Source organism: Canis aureus, chromosome 5 (assembly GCF_053574225.1).
Source record: "Canis aureus isolate CA01 chromosome 5, VMU_Caureus_v.1.0, whole genome shotgun sequence".
NCBI lineage: Eukaryota > Metazoa > Chordata > Mammalia > Carnivora > Canidae > Canis > Canis aureus.
Genome location: NC_135615.1, coordinates 14,102,421 through 14,118,559, shown reverse-complemented (window position 1 = coordinate 14,118,559; position 16,139 = coordinate 14,102,421). Strand labels below are relative to the sequence as shown.

Below are 16,139 nucleotides of genomic sequence, written 5' to 3'. Positions count from 1 at the left end.
TCCATAGGGTCAGCCCCACCTTACCAGGCTGATGGTCAAAGTAGGATCATAACTTAAACATGACCAAAACATTACCCAGCCCTTTCCGTGAAAGGCAATTAATAAAATAAAAGGAACATGCAGCTTCAAACCACCCAGAAGTGTTTGGCTGAGATCCTGATGCCCAGCTCTGCCTGTTTCCAATCCAATCACCAGCTCCTGGACCCCTGCCTTAGTTGTGATCCATATCGGTACATCTCTATCTCTTCTAAGCAGATGTTCTGCTGTGAGTCCAGGTATCACTGGAGAGCCAGTGCTAACCTGTCCATACCCGGTAGGTGCACAGTATAAGCTTCATTGAGGGTTTTGTTTCAGATTTCTCTCACCTTGTGTGCCCAGACTGCTTTTGCCTAAATGAGCTCTCCTTGCAAACTGGATTCTCAGCTTCTCTGATTCTCCTATGACATTCAATATATTGGCCTGGTTTTCTGCAGTTGCTTTGTAGTCGTCAGCCTGACATCATGAATCCCCATTGAAATTTCTTTTTTCCTTCACCTTCTTGTGGTCAACCACCCTAGCTTTTCTACATGATTGGTGAGTGGTTTTCGATCATTTATGTTCTTTATAGGCTCATTTATTCACATAGGAAGGTTGTCTCCCCAGATAACATTCTAAATTGCAGGCAGAAAGGAGGGGTCTATGTGTTCTTTGTATCTTTCTCTGACATCTTGCATGGGGCTGAGTACATTTGAGGACCAACTAAGAGGACACATCAACTGGAAGAAGTTATGGGATAGACAAAGGAATACAGAGTAACTTTCTAATTGTTAAAAAACAAAGATAGTTAGAGAGGGAAAATAGAGGAGGGGGAAACGATGGCAGTAAGAGAAAAGAGAAAAATACTCCTCTGTACCTTGACCCACTGGAATTCTTTCTCATCTGAGAGTTAATCTTGAATCTATTAAGTGCTGTGTCATACTAAACCAGATGTCTAAGGTTTGTATGTTTTCTAGTACATTGTTGAAGGCATTTAATGAAACCCACTTTAATTTCTATGTGAGTGTTGATTGAAAAGGGCCCCCTTACACTATTCACTATGGCAAGAAGCTCCATTTGTTCCTTGAACAAGAACTGAATCATTCTATTCAGCATATGTTCTTCTCCATACACACATTTTGGTAGCAGGGTATGGGGGCATATATTAGTCTCTCAATATATCTCACCCCTGTAATACTTTTTTAAAATGCAGTGTGGCTATACAAAGTACTTTCTACTCTTATGAAATAAAAGGTAAGCATTACATCCTTAATCGTCATTAAATTCAATTTGATATCTATCACAATAAGAGTTTCTCATAAGTATAGCTATATATATTATGTAACTACAATATACTCAATATACACCTAGAGCTAATATAATCACTCTTTACCTTGTACCCATGTGTTGCCTATGGTTTCAAATATTGACATGCTAAAAATGCCAAGTGTCAGAAAAAATGCCAGGTGTCATTTCTCAAATCAGTACTGCAATTTGGAGACGATTGAAATTGATCTCTTACATCTAATATCAAAAGCAGGTAAGGGTGCCTGAGGGTCTCAGTCAGTTGAGCATCTGACTCTCGGTTTTGGCTCCGGTCAAGATCTCAGGGTCATGAGGTTGAGCCCCATGTGGGGTTCCCCACTCAGCAGAGAATCTGCATAAGACTCTCTCTCTCCCTCTACCTCCCCCTGCCCTGCTTTTGTACTCACAGTGTCTTTTTCTCTCTCTCGAATAAATAAATCTTTTTTAAAAAAGCAGGTAAGAACATTAACATACTTCTTACAAAGATGTAGTGAAAAATGGGCTGGCTTCCTCTTCATATCAATGAGAAAGCACAGGGCCCTGGCATCTATTCAGAATCCAGCTCAGTGCTCTGGATCAGAGTCAGTTATTTGTCACTGATATGGGTTTAAGGCTCATCACTATTTACCCAGGATGTTTGACACGTCCATCTCATCCAAGGAAACATTTGCAGAAATCAAAGACTTAACTTCCTTATCAAACATTCTAAGTTCTTGTCTTAATATTTTTCAATATAGTCAGATGAAGATCTTTTTACCTATTTAAGTTCATTCAACTTTCCATTTTTTATGTTTAGATAATGTTTATTTCAACGATGTATACAGATATCAAGGGCTCACACTGAAAACATGCAAGGAAAACATTGAAGAGGTGAAAATGATCAAGCTGAGGACATCATTGAATTCATCGTTAATGAAATACCTTCTTTTCCAACAGATGGGTAATAAACAGATCTGGCTCAAGGTCCGGAGGTAAGAGAAGGAAGTTGGTCAGACAGCTCTATCAGGAAGTTCATCTGCAAATAAAAAAGGTTATTTTACTAACATTCACATGTACCGGAGTATATGCTTTGGCTGTATTTGCTGAGTGTGTAGATAGATTGGGTGGAACTCTACACCTCTTATACTCAATCCCCATTGTCATCTAAAGTATAATATGTAGTCCTTAACAGAGTTTTGTGTATGACTCTAACAAGGATCCAACTCACGACTTTGAGCTTCTGGGCAGAAGGGTCTGGAGCTGTGCTGTCCCATACTGTAATCATGAACCACCTGCGGTTGTTTACACCTCAATTAAATAAAAACTTCAGTTTCCAACAGCCACATTTCACCTGTTCCATAGTCATATGTGGCTAGTGGCTAGTGACTACTGTTTTGGACAGTGCACACACTGAAGATTTCCATCATCACAGGAGGTTTTTTGGGACTGGATCCTCGATACTCAGAATTTGTGAACCAGCTGCTGTGGCCTCAGCCAAGGACCTGTTAGAAATGTGGACTGTCAGTTACCTCCAAATCCATTGAGTCATAATCTGCATTTGACTAAGACCCCCAGGTCATTTATGTACCAGGTCATTATGTCACGTTTGAAGAGCACTGGTCTAGACCAGAAGGAAACATGCCCCCAGGTTTAGAAAGAGAGAACTGCATCCATCAAAAGGTGCAGAGTGACCTCCTACCAGCGTATGTCTTTGCTATGGCTCATTAAAACTAAACAACTAAGGTTGCTTCCAGACATAATGTAACAGTCGTTGTCTGCACCAGTTCCATGCATGCTGTCCTCTTGGCACCCTCATTAAAATAGCCAAATATTTATTAAGCTTGAACTCTGAACCATGCATTGTTCTAGATGCTTCATGTTTTTCTTCATGAAACTTCACAAACAACCTTCTAGGTGACTTCTATTACTTATCTTATTTTACAAATGAGGATTCTGAGATGCAAAGAATGGAAGTAGCTACTGCCTCCACAGCTGAGCTGAAATTCAACCCAGCAGTGTCCAAGCAAGGGGATCTCTTCCCGCAGTTCCTGGAAAGCTACAACTTTGGGGGGTGCTCCCCCAGTGCCCGGAGCTCCAAAGGCAGTAAGTAGTGTAGGAAGGATCCCTTGTTGTGTGCTCCTCCTCCTCCTCCTCACCTCCCCAGGAGGCACCACAGCTCAGGTTGCTGGGACCCACGTTGAGGGGAGGGCCTGGAAGAACACCATGTTTCCTTCTTATTTGTTTAGTTCATCCTATGGCTCAATATTTTCCCCAAATCCCCAGGAAGAATCGAAGAAAGATAAAGAGCTACAGTGAAACTCCTGCCAAAATCCTAATGCAACCTGTCCACCCAGGGAATGCAGGCCTCCTCTAGAACAGCAACAACAGAATCAGCCGTTTCCTGCCCAACCTAAGTGGCTCTGAGTGAGTCATCACTTTCCCTGCCCTAGCCAGGGTATGACTCCCCTAGTCCCTTACAAAGTGCTCAGGCCCGCCTGTTAAGGCTGGAGAGCCAACTATTTCAGGGTCTCCTTTGAATCTCATGAATAAAAAATGCCTGCACTTAAAATTCCAGAGTGCCCACAAACAGACCTGAAATTCACTCTGTTGGCCTCCAGCAGACACCAAACTACCCTCGTGCATTAAGCCCAACAAGAGGATTTGGTGCTTGCCAGGGGCTAGCCTGTCAGCTGGCTAAAGGGGCATATGAGTGAAGCCAGGCTGCGTCAGCACCAGCCTTGCTTGGTTATTCAAAATGTCTATTTTTGTGACACAGTGCTCAGAACCAAACGACACACCACCAAGGACACCTTTTTGTTCCTCCTCTCTAGTACTCTACTTTGCTCCTTTCAAGTAGTAAATGCTAAATTCTGGAAGGACAGAGATTGTGTATCTGTACCACCATGAGTGTCCAGCAAAGAACTCTGTATGCAGTAGGTTCTCAATAGATGTTTATTAAGGGAAGAAACGCACATGGATAAGGATTCCAACAATCACTATTACTAAGCAACAGCCGATAAGAACAGCATGATACTTTGTCATTCTCTAGGACCTTTTTCCAATGAACTTATTTTGTAAAATTTTAGATAATAAATGCATACTAGTGGGACGCCTGGGTGGCTCAGTGGTTGAGCGTCTGCCTTTGGCTCAGGTCGTGATCCTGTGGTCCTTGGTTTGACTCTTGCATCAGGCTCCCTGCAGGAAGCCTGCTTCTTTTTTTTTTTCTTTTTTTTTTTTTTAATTTTTATTTATTTATGATAGTCACAGAGAGAGAGAGAGAGGCAGAGACACAGGCAGAGGGAGAAGCAGGCTCCATGCACCGGGAGCCCGACGTGGGATTCGATCCCGGGTCTCCGGGATTGCGCCCTGGGCCAAAGGCAGGCGCCAAACCGCTGCGCCACCCAGGGATCCCATTCCTCTGCTTATGTCTCTGCCTCTCTGTGTCTCTCATGAATAAATAAATAAAGTCTTTAAAAGATGAATAAATCCATACTAGTCTTATTTGATAACTGGAACTGTTCGTGTTGAGTAAGGATGTAATTTGGCTACCACCAAACTGGGCAGAATAAAATCCAATCTTTCTTGTTCTCACCTTGAAGCTCTATTGACTGGGAAGACCTAGGATCTAAGAGGAAAAAAAATATCATAACTAGTCAATGGGGCCAATGATTTCCGTCCATCTGAGGGAGATCTGAGAGAAGAAAACTGGATTCTCCATGTGTCTGCAGAATTTCTTAGGGGGCAGATGCAAGGTCACAGAGGGGGGCCTCTGGCATCTGTGTGGATGGCTGTGCTTTCCTTACGGACCCTAGAAAGGAAGAAGGGCTGGGAAATGGCCTTGGAATAAACAAATGAAAAGCAGAAGCGCCCTTGGAGGGGCACATGCCAGGGCTAGGCTCCATAGCATTCATCTCTGTGTGGTTACAGCTCTTGGGCACCAGTGAGTGGGTCTAGACAAGAGCACTTATCTTAAATATTTGCGAACAACTTCATACTCACAGGGAACCGAGAGGAAATATTTTAGGGAGGAGACCATTGCATCATGCTGACTTTTGCCGCCCTTCTAGCTCTGAGTGCTGAGCCCTTTACTGTTGCCCAGCATTCTGCAAACACCCACGGTTGGCTTTTTCCTTCAGGCCATTGATGCGGAATCAATGGATTCCTTTATGTCCAGATAGGACTCTGATCCTCCAACAGCCTCATTAAAGAATCAGTGTTTTTTGTTTTGTTTTTTTTAAAAAAAAAAAAAAAAAAGAATCAGTGTTTTTGAGAGTCATTGTGTTTAGTGGGTTATTATGTAAAGACAGACTTTCCTAAAACCCTGTGGAGAAAGCCATTTGCACCATTGTCTGGAGCATGGGTGTCATCTGCACAGAGCTGGAGGAGCTGACCTCGAATCAGGTCTGTGACAGAGATAGCAGAGGACTTTCTGCCTCCAAAGGAAGGCAGGGCTTTGCATGATGACTTATAGGTGACTTGGAACTTTTATTTTGTCTATGTATTAAAAGGAGTAAGGATGTAAATGGTGGATGATAACAGCAGGAGCCATCATACATAGCACTCGACTTTTTCCAAGTCCTGAGGATTATAGCATTCACTTCCATCTTTAACCCAGGAAGAATCAGTCTCCTTCTCTGAGTCCCTATAGAACTTATCTCTACCTAAGATGAAGGAGAAAACACTGAATTTAAATCAAAAGTCCTGAGTTTGAATCCTGATCTATCACTTACTAGCTCTGGGGCCTTGAGCAAAATATTTATTCTCTGAGCCTTATTTTACTTATCTATAAAATAAAGCTAATCATAAATCTTTCTCAAAGAATCATTATATGAGATCTCAAGCAAGAAGTTAGGCTTTCAACAAATACTTGATGAGAGAATTAATATCACTGTGTCATAATTCATTGGTCATGATTCCTCAACTGGAATGTAACCTTCCTGCCATAATGGAATGGGTCTTACTCATCTCTGTATCCCTGACACCTAGCAAGTGCCCAGCCCATAATAGGTGCTGAATAAATGAATGAATGAATGAATGAACCATGTAAGCCATGCCACTACTGAGGCATTGTCCTATATTGTCTCATGTTGTCAGGTGCTCTGCTGAGCTGGAGAAAGCTGGACTACCAGGTGTTGGAGAAACCAATTAAGACAACAAGTCAACAAGCAAGTAATAGTCAAGCCTTTAATCACTACCTAGTATGAACAAGAAGCTACACTGGAGAATGTGCTGATTCCTCCTGTTGATTTTCCCCATGGAACAGAACCAAGTGAGGGTCTGATGTATCAGCGCAGATGTGGACATTATCTCACTCCTGAGGGAGCCCTGAGCAAAAGGTTCCTGGAGTTTTATTGATCCTGGGCTGGGCTGGGGGTTAGGGAACAGAGGGAGGAAGACTGCCATGGAAAAGTAGTAGTGAATACTAAGTCAGCATAGAGAAAAAGTGTTTTCAAGTGTCCTCCTCTCTTCCTCTATACGGAGGTCTTGGCTGTGTCTCCCGAGGGTGGCTCTGTCATTGTATCTCCCTGGTAAAGAGACCTCCAGATGGAGGTGCCTGGGCTGGCAATGCAGACGTGTGTAAGAGCAAGGCTGGCGGGGGGCCTGGGTCCTTGACTGTAACTCCTGTCAGTGTGTGGGGAGGTCAGCTTTCCCCTTGAGGACTGGCAGGTGAAGCCTCTCTGATCACCGGTGCTTAGGCCTGAAAAATCACACATAGGTGTCTGGCCGAGAGCTAGACTCTTCATCCATATATTAAGAACCGACAGGCAAAGTAGCCACAGACACAAAAGCTTTAAATGACTTGTCTAAGCTCACTTGCTATGGTAGATGCAGAGCTGGGATCAGAACAGAGTTCTTCCGATTCTCTCCTGATTATTTCACAGCACCAGAAATGGGTAAGTGCTCTTCTGCTTCCAGAAGTTGGCAGCCTTTGTCAGAATGTGTTAATGTGTTGTCAATGTCCAAGGCCTGCAGTACGAGGCAGAATTTTGACCCTGTGACCCTTGTCCCTTGGTGTTATGCCTATGAATATACATTATATAACAAATTGGACTTTGTGGGTATAATTAAGGTTATTAATCAGCTGACCTTACCATAAGGAGATAATCCTGGGTTATCTAGTGGGTCAAATGTAATCCCGGAAGCTTTTAGTACAAGAGGAAAACAGAGAGTCAGAGAAATGCAGCAGAAGAGGAAGTCAGAGAGATTGGGAGCATGAGAAAGATTTGATGCACTGGCGTTGGCTTTGAAGATGGAGAGTTGGGGGCCAATGAAAGAAGCAATGTCTGGAATCTGGGAATCACCCCCACTCCAGCAGACAGCCAGAAAAGACAGGGATGTCAGTCCCACAACCGCATGAGGAGGAACTAAATTCTGCCAACAGCATGGATGAGCCTGGAAGCAAATTCTTCCTGGGAGCCTCCAGAAGAGCCCAGACAGGCTAACCCCTCATTGCAGCCTTGTGAGACCCTAAGCAGAGTATCTGGTTAAGCCCACTGGACATGTGGCCTACAGAAACTGTGAGACAATAAATGGGTGTTGTTTGAAGCCAGTAGGTTTGTCATCTGTGCCAGCAGTACCAGAACACTAACAAGAATACACAGGTTTGAAAGCACAGAGGACCTATCCTTCCACCTCTTTCTCATCATCCCATTGCTGCTACTCCAGACCTGGTCACCACTCCCCTCAGTCAGTAGGTCCTTTGGTAGTCTGCAGAAAATGCTGTTGCTAGGCCCAGATCAGACATTCCTGAGTGCAGCTCCAAGTTCATTTTAAGCTTGTGGGTTAGGAAGGCATTGGGACTATTTCTCTGATGCTCGGTGATGGTATCTTTATCTCTTCTGACTGTGACATACTCAGTGAAAGGCTTTCAAGTCAGGAGACTAGGGTTGCCAGCTAAAACACAGTTAATACCCTGTTAAATTGGAATTTCAGATTAAAAAACCCAAATAACTTTTTAGTCCATCCCAAATATGACACTGGACATATTTATATTAAAACATTACAAAGCATACATCTAGGTAGATATATACTTTAAAGTGTGGCAGCCCTACCAGGAGCAGACATTAAAAATTAGAGTTTTTGAAAGTAAGCAGAACTGACCAGGAAAACAGTAAGTTGTGACCTAAATTGGATCTGGCTTCCCTTTTCTGGGACCAGTGCCCTTTTGTTCCTGCCACAACCAAATCTGTTATCAAGAAAGGATTTAAAAAAAAAAAAAAAAAGAAAGGATTTTGTGTCGGATGCTTACACATCAGGGGAATTTTTGTCAGCAGGAGGTGTCTGCATCTCCAAACCTATATCCTGATGTGGAATGAAAGATCTTGTCTCCTGCGAAAATTAAGGTTGGGTTTCACTGAAAAGATGGGGTGATAAACCTCAGTCTAGGTTCCTTCCTGAGACAAGAGGAAGGAGGCAAGACAAATCTGTCCTTAGATTCTGGCTTTGCTGTTCTCTGCTTTGTGATTTGGAGTAAATGAATATTTCTCAGCATTTTTGTCCTCAGCTATAGTACATTTAACTTTAGGATGATTATGAAGGTTAACATAGCCTATACACATAAAGTATTTAGCACATAATGGATGCTCAGTATGTATTATTTATCTTCCCTTCCTGAGCTCTGACCCAGTAACCATATTTATTCTATATAAAGGCAAAGATGACCATGTCTATCTAAAGCCACCTATAGGCATCTAAATACTAGCATGTAGGGCTGAAGAAATGTAGACTAATAATACATCCATACAGAGCATTTATTGGACACTTAGTTGAATATACCCATAGAGGACATATTATGTGTTGATGATGGTTTTGGATGATTTATACATATTAAATCACTGAACACCCACAACAGCCTTATGAGGAGACATCATTTTTATCATTTTCACCCCATTTCGGGTGAGGAAATGGAGGCACTCACTGAAAGGTCAAATAATTTGTTCCAGTTCACCTGACTAGTAAGTGGTAGTAACAGATTTTTGACTCAGGTAATTGGGTCCAGAGTCCTTGCTGTTAAATACCTCACTCTACTCCTCTCTGTGTGCCTGGTCGCTAATCTACATTCCTATCTCCTTTAATCCTCATAACAAACCCATAGAGTAGGGATTTCTTTGTTTTTGTTTTTGTTTTGTTTTTAAAGATTTTATTTAAATTCAAGTTAGTTAACATAGATTATTAGTTTCAGGGGTAGAATTTAGTGATTCTTGCCTATAACACTCAACGCACATTACATCAAGTGCTCTCCTTAATGCCCATCACCCAGTTACCCCATTTCCTCATCAACCTCCCCTCCAGCAACCCTCAGTTTGTTTCCTAGAGTTAAGAATCTCTTAAAGTTTGCCTTCAAGTAGTGATTTCTATAATCTTTCCCATTTTTCAGTTTGACCAGCACCTAGCAAGTGGGGGAGCCCATCTCTGAGAACCAACGGTAAGACAGTACTTAAGTATTCAAAACATTTGAATCTTAATATTAGTATACTTGAGATAATTAAATTGTGGATGTTTCATCCCAGAGAGGGAGAATCTCACAAGACTGACACAATTTGGCACTCTTATGCGTCAGGACAAGAATAGTTCCCGGCTCAAGAATGGTCCCCTGGGCTCCACCAAGCCCCTCGGGAGGAACTGCCTTCCTGGTCTTTCTCTGAAGCCCTCTTCACAGCATGCAGAGTTATCACCCCTGAAATAGAATCCCAGTGGAGAGGCTTTGTCTTCCTCCTCTGATGTAGCACTTTCTGTGGTTTTTTTTGGTGACAAGTGAATCAAGTTTCCATTTCAAACACTGATGCCAAAAGGGAGGGGAAAAAAAGCTCTAGCATCACTTTGGAGGATGATTCTTTGTCTTCATTCTGGAGCCCAGAATGGAAAGTTGGCAGCTCAGCCTGAAAGATGAGAATGCATCAGGCAGCTGCATTGCTAGGAGATAAAAACCACAAAACGGGGAGCAACTCGTTTCATCTGAACTGTGGATGGGTGGGTGGTTGGGTGGGGGACGGCAAGAGGCAAGCACCATGCTCCAATGCAGGTCTCGGCCTTTCAGGGTGGGAATCAGATTGCCTAAACATGACGTCATGCAAGCCGTTCCCACACCATTGGCCTACTTTTGAAATCACTTAGCAATGGCTGCTGAAGCCAAATTTGAAATAAATTACTCTATGACTCAGCCTGTTAATCTCTGTTTTGATAACCCACATCAAGTCATTGGAACTTTATATTTTGTATGAAAATATCATAATGTATTGTGAAGGGCTCTTTAATTCACCCCCTGCCTCAAGAATATGCCAGTTGTGCCCAGGTGAAAAAAGCAGATTCACTTGTTTTGGGGGAAGATGGTGAGAATTCCTCTTTATCAGAAGGCTTTGGAGAAGTTAAGAATGTAGCCTCTAGAATCAGACTCATGGGTGAATACTGGCTGTACACCCTAGTGTCCTCCTCTGTAGGTGGCTAATACTCACTAACTTCATGAGGTTGTTACAGTGATCCACTGAGGTAAAAAGTTCTAGCATGGTGCTCTGTAGGTGCACAACGTATGTAGGCAATTGTTGTTTATGTTTGTATTTGTAAACACATAGCTCAGAGCAAAAAAATGAAAATGAAGAAAAAGTCACTGATCCTGCTGGTTGTTATTTCCTCTAGATGTGGTGCTTTATAGCTCACTGTTCTTAATGAGGCCCTGCACACCTGGGAGGTTTGAGGAAGTCTGTAGAACTCTTCTATCAAGACATGTAACTGGAATGATGCTGGTTTAAAAAAAACACACTCAATCTCCTCGCGGAGGACTATGGGATCTACAGTCCAGGAGCATTTTCTTTTCAGGGCACAAGTACCCATGTGATGCAAGTATTAAACTTGAGCTAACATCAGAGAGTCTTAAAGTGTTTCTTTCAACAGCAAAAGGCTTGCACTCCACCACATCATCCCATTCAGTGTCTTCCTTTCACTGTTATTTTTCAGCCTATATTCCCCCAATTCCTGAGCTGACTTTCTCAATCAGCTTTGTGTTATCTGGAAATTGGTCCATGAAATGAAAACAGTTTCCTATGATTTTCACCTTGTTTTTCCTCTAACTAGAAATTATTAGAAATCATTCATGTTTATCATCTGTCTTCAGCTTGTTAGAGGATTCTGAATGCCAAAGCTACTTTGAATTTTCACAGAAGTTTTTCAAAGCTTCAAGAAGCTCTTCTGGCTCTTAGCTCAACACACCTCTGAAAACTGTATCAGTTCATGTGCTGGGCCTGGAGTAGCTTTGGCCAAGAGCTGTGATTTGTCAGCCCTGATATTTATCATCCTAACTCTTCTAGGTAATGTTTTATGTCTGTTTGGGGTCTTCCTCTCCTTTAAAATCCTATCATTCTCTCACTTCAAGAATTCCTGCAGCACAGTTGGATGCTCTGAAGTGGACATGGATACAACTAGGTGACTATCAAATCATCATAAATACCCCAGAAATTGACCTGAAGACTGCCAGAATAAACTCCACAACTAAAGATAGAGAAGAGGCCATATCAAAGAAGGTAGGAAATGAGAAGATGTGGATTTGGAGAAAGTGGCCCATGGCAGCTGTGGTGGGGAGGGAGCCACAGTCATGGAGAAGGGCAAGAGACAGTCTAGCACAAGGGGAACCCACACCCGAAAGAGGAATGCCCATAGCTATTGGCTTGAAAGCAAGAGGGTCTGAATCCTGGAAGCTCTTGCAACCAACAGGGCTTAAAGCCTGAAGTTTTAAAGGTCAGAGTGCTTGACTCTGGGAGAACTTGGAGAACATAGGGGCTGCTCTAGGAGAGAAGGCAGGCAAACTGTTTGTGGATATACAGTGTGGAAACAGCAATCTAAAGAGCACCTGAGGCACACAGTGGGGAGGTTATTTATTCATGTCAGGACATCCCAGAGAAAGAGCATTCATGGAGAGACCCTCTGGGAACAAAGGAACTGGCCAGTGCCATTTCCCTCTGCCACCCCTCAGCATAAGCACAGGGCCACCTGTGGAAACCAGCACAGCACTGATGCTCAGCGCCTAACTTGCTTACCACTAAGCCCCGTCCCCCGCCTCAAGGCCCATGGAACCACCCCTCCCAGTCACACCTGTCTCAGTCCCAGCATGGCGGATCCCCTACTCCAAAAGACTGACCCTAACCCCTGCCAACACCACATCTTCTGACCCAGGAATTTTGCAAGGTCTCAGTTCTGGTGGCAGCAGTAAGGGTCTCATTTCACAAGCACAACAGAGCACACCTAGTTAAAATGTACAGAATTCAGGCCAGAGATCAGCCACTGCCCACAATAAGCAAGGAGAGTCTCTGCAGATGACTGACCTGAAGCACACAGTGACCAGGACACAATAGTAGAGTGCATGCAACACACAATGGGAACGCTCCTAGAGGCACCAGACCCTGGAAGAACAGGGGATACTATTATAGCAGGGCACTACAGAAAGTCTTCTTTCTTTATTATTCTAGTGATAATGAGGGAGAGAGAGAGAGAGAGAGAGAGAGCACATGTGTGAGTGGAGGGCAGGGGAGAAGAAGAGGAACCAGCAGATTCCCTGCTGAGCATGGAGCCCAACATGGGGCTGGATCCCATGATCCCAAGACCACAACCTGAGCTGAAACTAAGAGTCAAATGTTTAACCAACTGTGCCAGGATCTCTTCTTCATAAAGTCACTACCCTCAAGAACAGGAGACATAACTGACTTTTCTAACACAGAGAAACAGGTACAGAGACTTAGCCAAGATGAAAAGACAAAGGAATTTGTTCCAAATTAGAGAACAGGACAAAGCCATGTCTGGAGAACTAAGCAAAATGGATATAAGTGACATGCCTGATGGAGAATTGAAAGCAATGATCATAAGGATACTCACTGGATTTGAGAAAAGAAAGGAATATGGAGTAAACCCCTTACCACAGAGATAAGGGGCTCTAAATGAAATGAGAAATACACTTGATGCAATGAACAGCAAGATGCAAGAAGCTGAGGAATGAATGAATGACTTACAAGACACAGTAGTGGAAAGAAATCAAGCTGAACAAAAGAGAGAAAAAATAATTATGCAAAACAAGAATAGACTTAGGGAACTCAATGACTCCATCAGATGTAGTAACACTGTTTTTCTTTTATAGGTAAAGTGTTATCTCTTTCCTTGCTTTCAATTTTTCCCCTTTGTCTTGGATTACAGAAATTTGTGATGTGTCTTGGTGTGGATTTCTTTGTTTTTGTTTGTCTGTTTGGGATCCCTCAGATTATTGAGTCTGTCAGTTTATGTCTTTGGCCAAATATCAGTCATTATTTCTTCATACTTTTCCAGCCTCATTCTTTTTCTCTTTTCTGGGACATTGATGACACAAATCTTTTGGTATCTTCCCCCAGATCTCTGAGGCTCTGTTCACTTTTGTTTTTTGGTATATTTTTTTATTGGAGTTCAATTTGCTAACATATAGTATAACACCCAGTCCTCATCCCGTTCAAGCGCCCCCCTCAGTGCTCGTCACCCAGTCACCCAGTCCCTCTGCCCACCTCCCCTTCCACTACCCCTTGCTCATTTCCCAGAGTTAGGAGTCTCTCATGTTCTGTCACCCTCTCTAATTTTTCTCACTCATTTTCTCTCCTTTCCCCTTTAAACCCTTTCACTATTTTTTATATTCCCCAAATGAATGAAACCATGTAATGTTTGTCCTTAACCGATTGACTTACTTCACTCAGCATAATGCCCTCCAATTCTATCCATTTTGAAGCAAATGGTGGGTATTCGTAGTTTCTAATGGCTGAGTAATATTCCATTGTATATATAGACCACATTTTCTTTATCCATTCATCTTTTTTCTTTTTAATTTTTTTTTTATTCATGATAGGCAGACAGTGAGAGAGAGAGACAGAGACACAGGCAGAGGGAGAAGCAGGCTCCATGCACCGGGAGCCCAACGTGGGATTCGATCCCGGGTCTCCAGGATCACGCCCTGGGCCAAAGGCAGGCGCCAAACCGCTGCGCCACCCAGGGATCCCTATCCATTCATCTTTTGATGAACACCGAGGCTCCTTCCAGAGTTTGGCTATTGTGGACATTGCTGCTATAAATATTGGGGTGCAGGTGTCCTGGCGTTTCATTGCATCTGTATCTTTGGGGTAAATCCCCAGCAGTGCAATTGCTGGGTCTTAGGGCAGATCTATTTTTAACTCTTTGAGGAACCTCCACACAGTTTTCTAGAGGGGTTGTACCAGTTCACATTCCCACCAACAGTGCAAGAGGGTTCCCCTTTCTCCACATCTTCTCCAACATTTGTTGTTTCCCGTCTTGTTAATTATCACTATTCTCACTGATGTGAGGTGGTGTCTCACTGTGGTTTTATTTCTATTTCCCTGATGGCAAGTGATGCAGAACATTTTCTCATGTGCATGTTGGCCATGTCTATGTCTTCCTCTGTGAGATTTCTCTTCATGTCTTTTGGCCATTTCATGATTGGATTGTTTATTTCTTGGGTGTTGAGTTTGATAAGTTCTTTATAGATCTTGGGTACTAGCCCTTTATCTGATATGTCATCTGATAATACCTTCTCCCATTCTGTAGGTTGTCTTTTAGTTTTGTTGACTGTTTCTTTTGCTGTGCAGAAGCTTTTAATCTTTATTAAATCCCTATAGTTCATTTTTGCTTTTCATTCCCTTGCCTTCACAGATGTATCTTGCAAGAAGTTGCTGTGGCCAAGTTCAAAAAAGGTGATGCCTGTGTTCTCCTCTAGGATTTTGATGGATTCTTGTCTCACATTTAGATCTTTCATCCATTTTGAGTTTATCTATGTGTATGGTGTAAAAGAATGGTCTAGTCTCATTCTTCTGTCCAATTTTCCCAGCACCATACACTGAAGAGACTTTTCTTTTTTCCCATGGATAGTCTTTCCTGCTTTGTCAAATATTAGTTGACCATAGAGTTCAGGGCCCATTTCTGTGTTCTCTATTGTGTTCCATTGATCTATGTGTCTGTTTTTGTGCCAGTACCACCCTGTCTTGATGATCACAGCTCTGTAGTACAACTTGAAATCCGGCATTGTGATGCCCCCGGCTCTGGTTTTCTTTTTCAATATTCCCCTGGCTATTCGGGGTCTTTTCTGATTCCACACAAATCTTAAGATGATTCGTTCCAACACTGAAGAAAGTCCATGGTATTTTGATAGGGATTGCATTAAACGTATAAATTGCCCTGAGTAGCATAGACATTTTCACAATATTAATTCTGCTAATCCATGAGCATGGAATTTCCATCTCTTTGTGTCTTCACTTCCTCCATTTCTTTCAGAAGTGTTCTATAGTTTTTAGGGTATAGATCCTTTACCTCTTTGGTTAGGTTTATTCCCAAGTATCTTATGCTTTTGGGTGCAATTGTAAATGGGATTGACTCCTTAATTTCTCTTTCTTCAGTCTCATTGTTAGTGTATAGAAATGCCACTGATTTCCGGGCATTGATTTTGTATCCTGCCATATTCCCAAATTGCCGTGTGAGTTCTACCAATCTTGGGGTGGAGCCTTTGGGTTTTCTATGTACAGTATCATGTCATCTGTGAAGAGGGAGTGTGTGACTTCTTCTTTGTCAGTTTGAATGCCTTTTATTTCTTTTTGTTGTCTGCTGAGGCTAGGACTTCTAGTACTATGTTGAATAGCAGTGGTGAGAGTGGACATCCCTGTCATGTTCCTTATCTTAGAGGAAAGGCTCCCGGTGTTTCCCCATTGAGAATGATATTTGCTGTGGGTTTTTTGTAGACGGCTTTTAAGATGCTGAGGCATGTTCCCTCTATCCCTACACTCTGAAGAGTTTTGATCAGGAATGGATGCTGTATTTTGTCCAATGCTTTCTCT

The 16,139-nt window shown here is 42.6% G+C and overlaps 1 long non-coding RNA gene across 1 annotated transcript; it reads left to right on the top strand.

Moving 5' to 3' along the window:
• Nucleotides 1-1,964: 1,964 nt before the first annotated feature.
• On the top strand, nt 1,965-6,632 carry LOC144313333 (uncharacterized). The gene is made up of 3 exons (XR_013378999.1): nt 1,965-2,291; nt 3,249-3,402; nt 6,394-6,632. It is a non-coding gene; the product is annotated as an uncharacterized LOC144313333 (long non-coding RNA).
• The last annotated feature ends 9,507 nt before the right edge of the window (nt 6,633-16,139 follow it).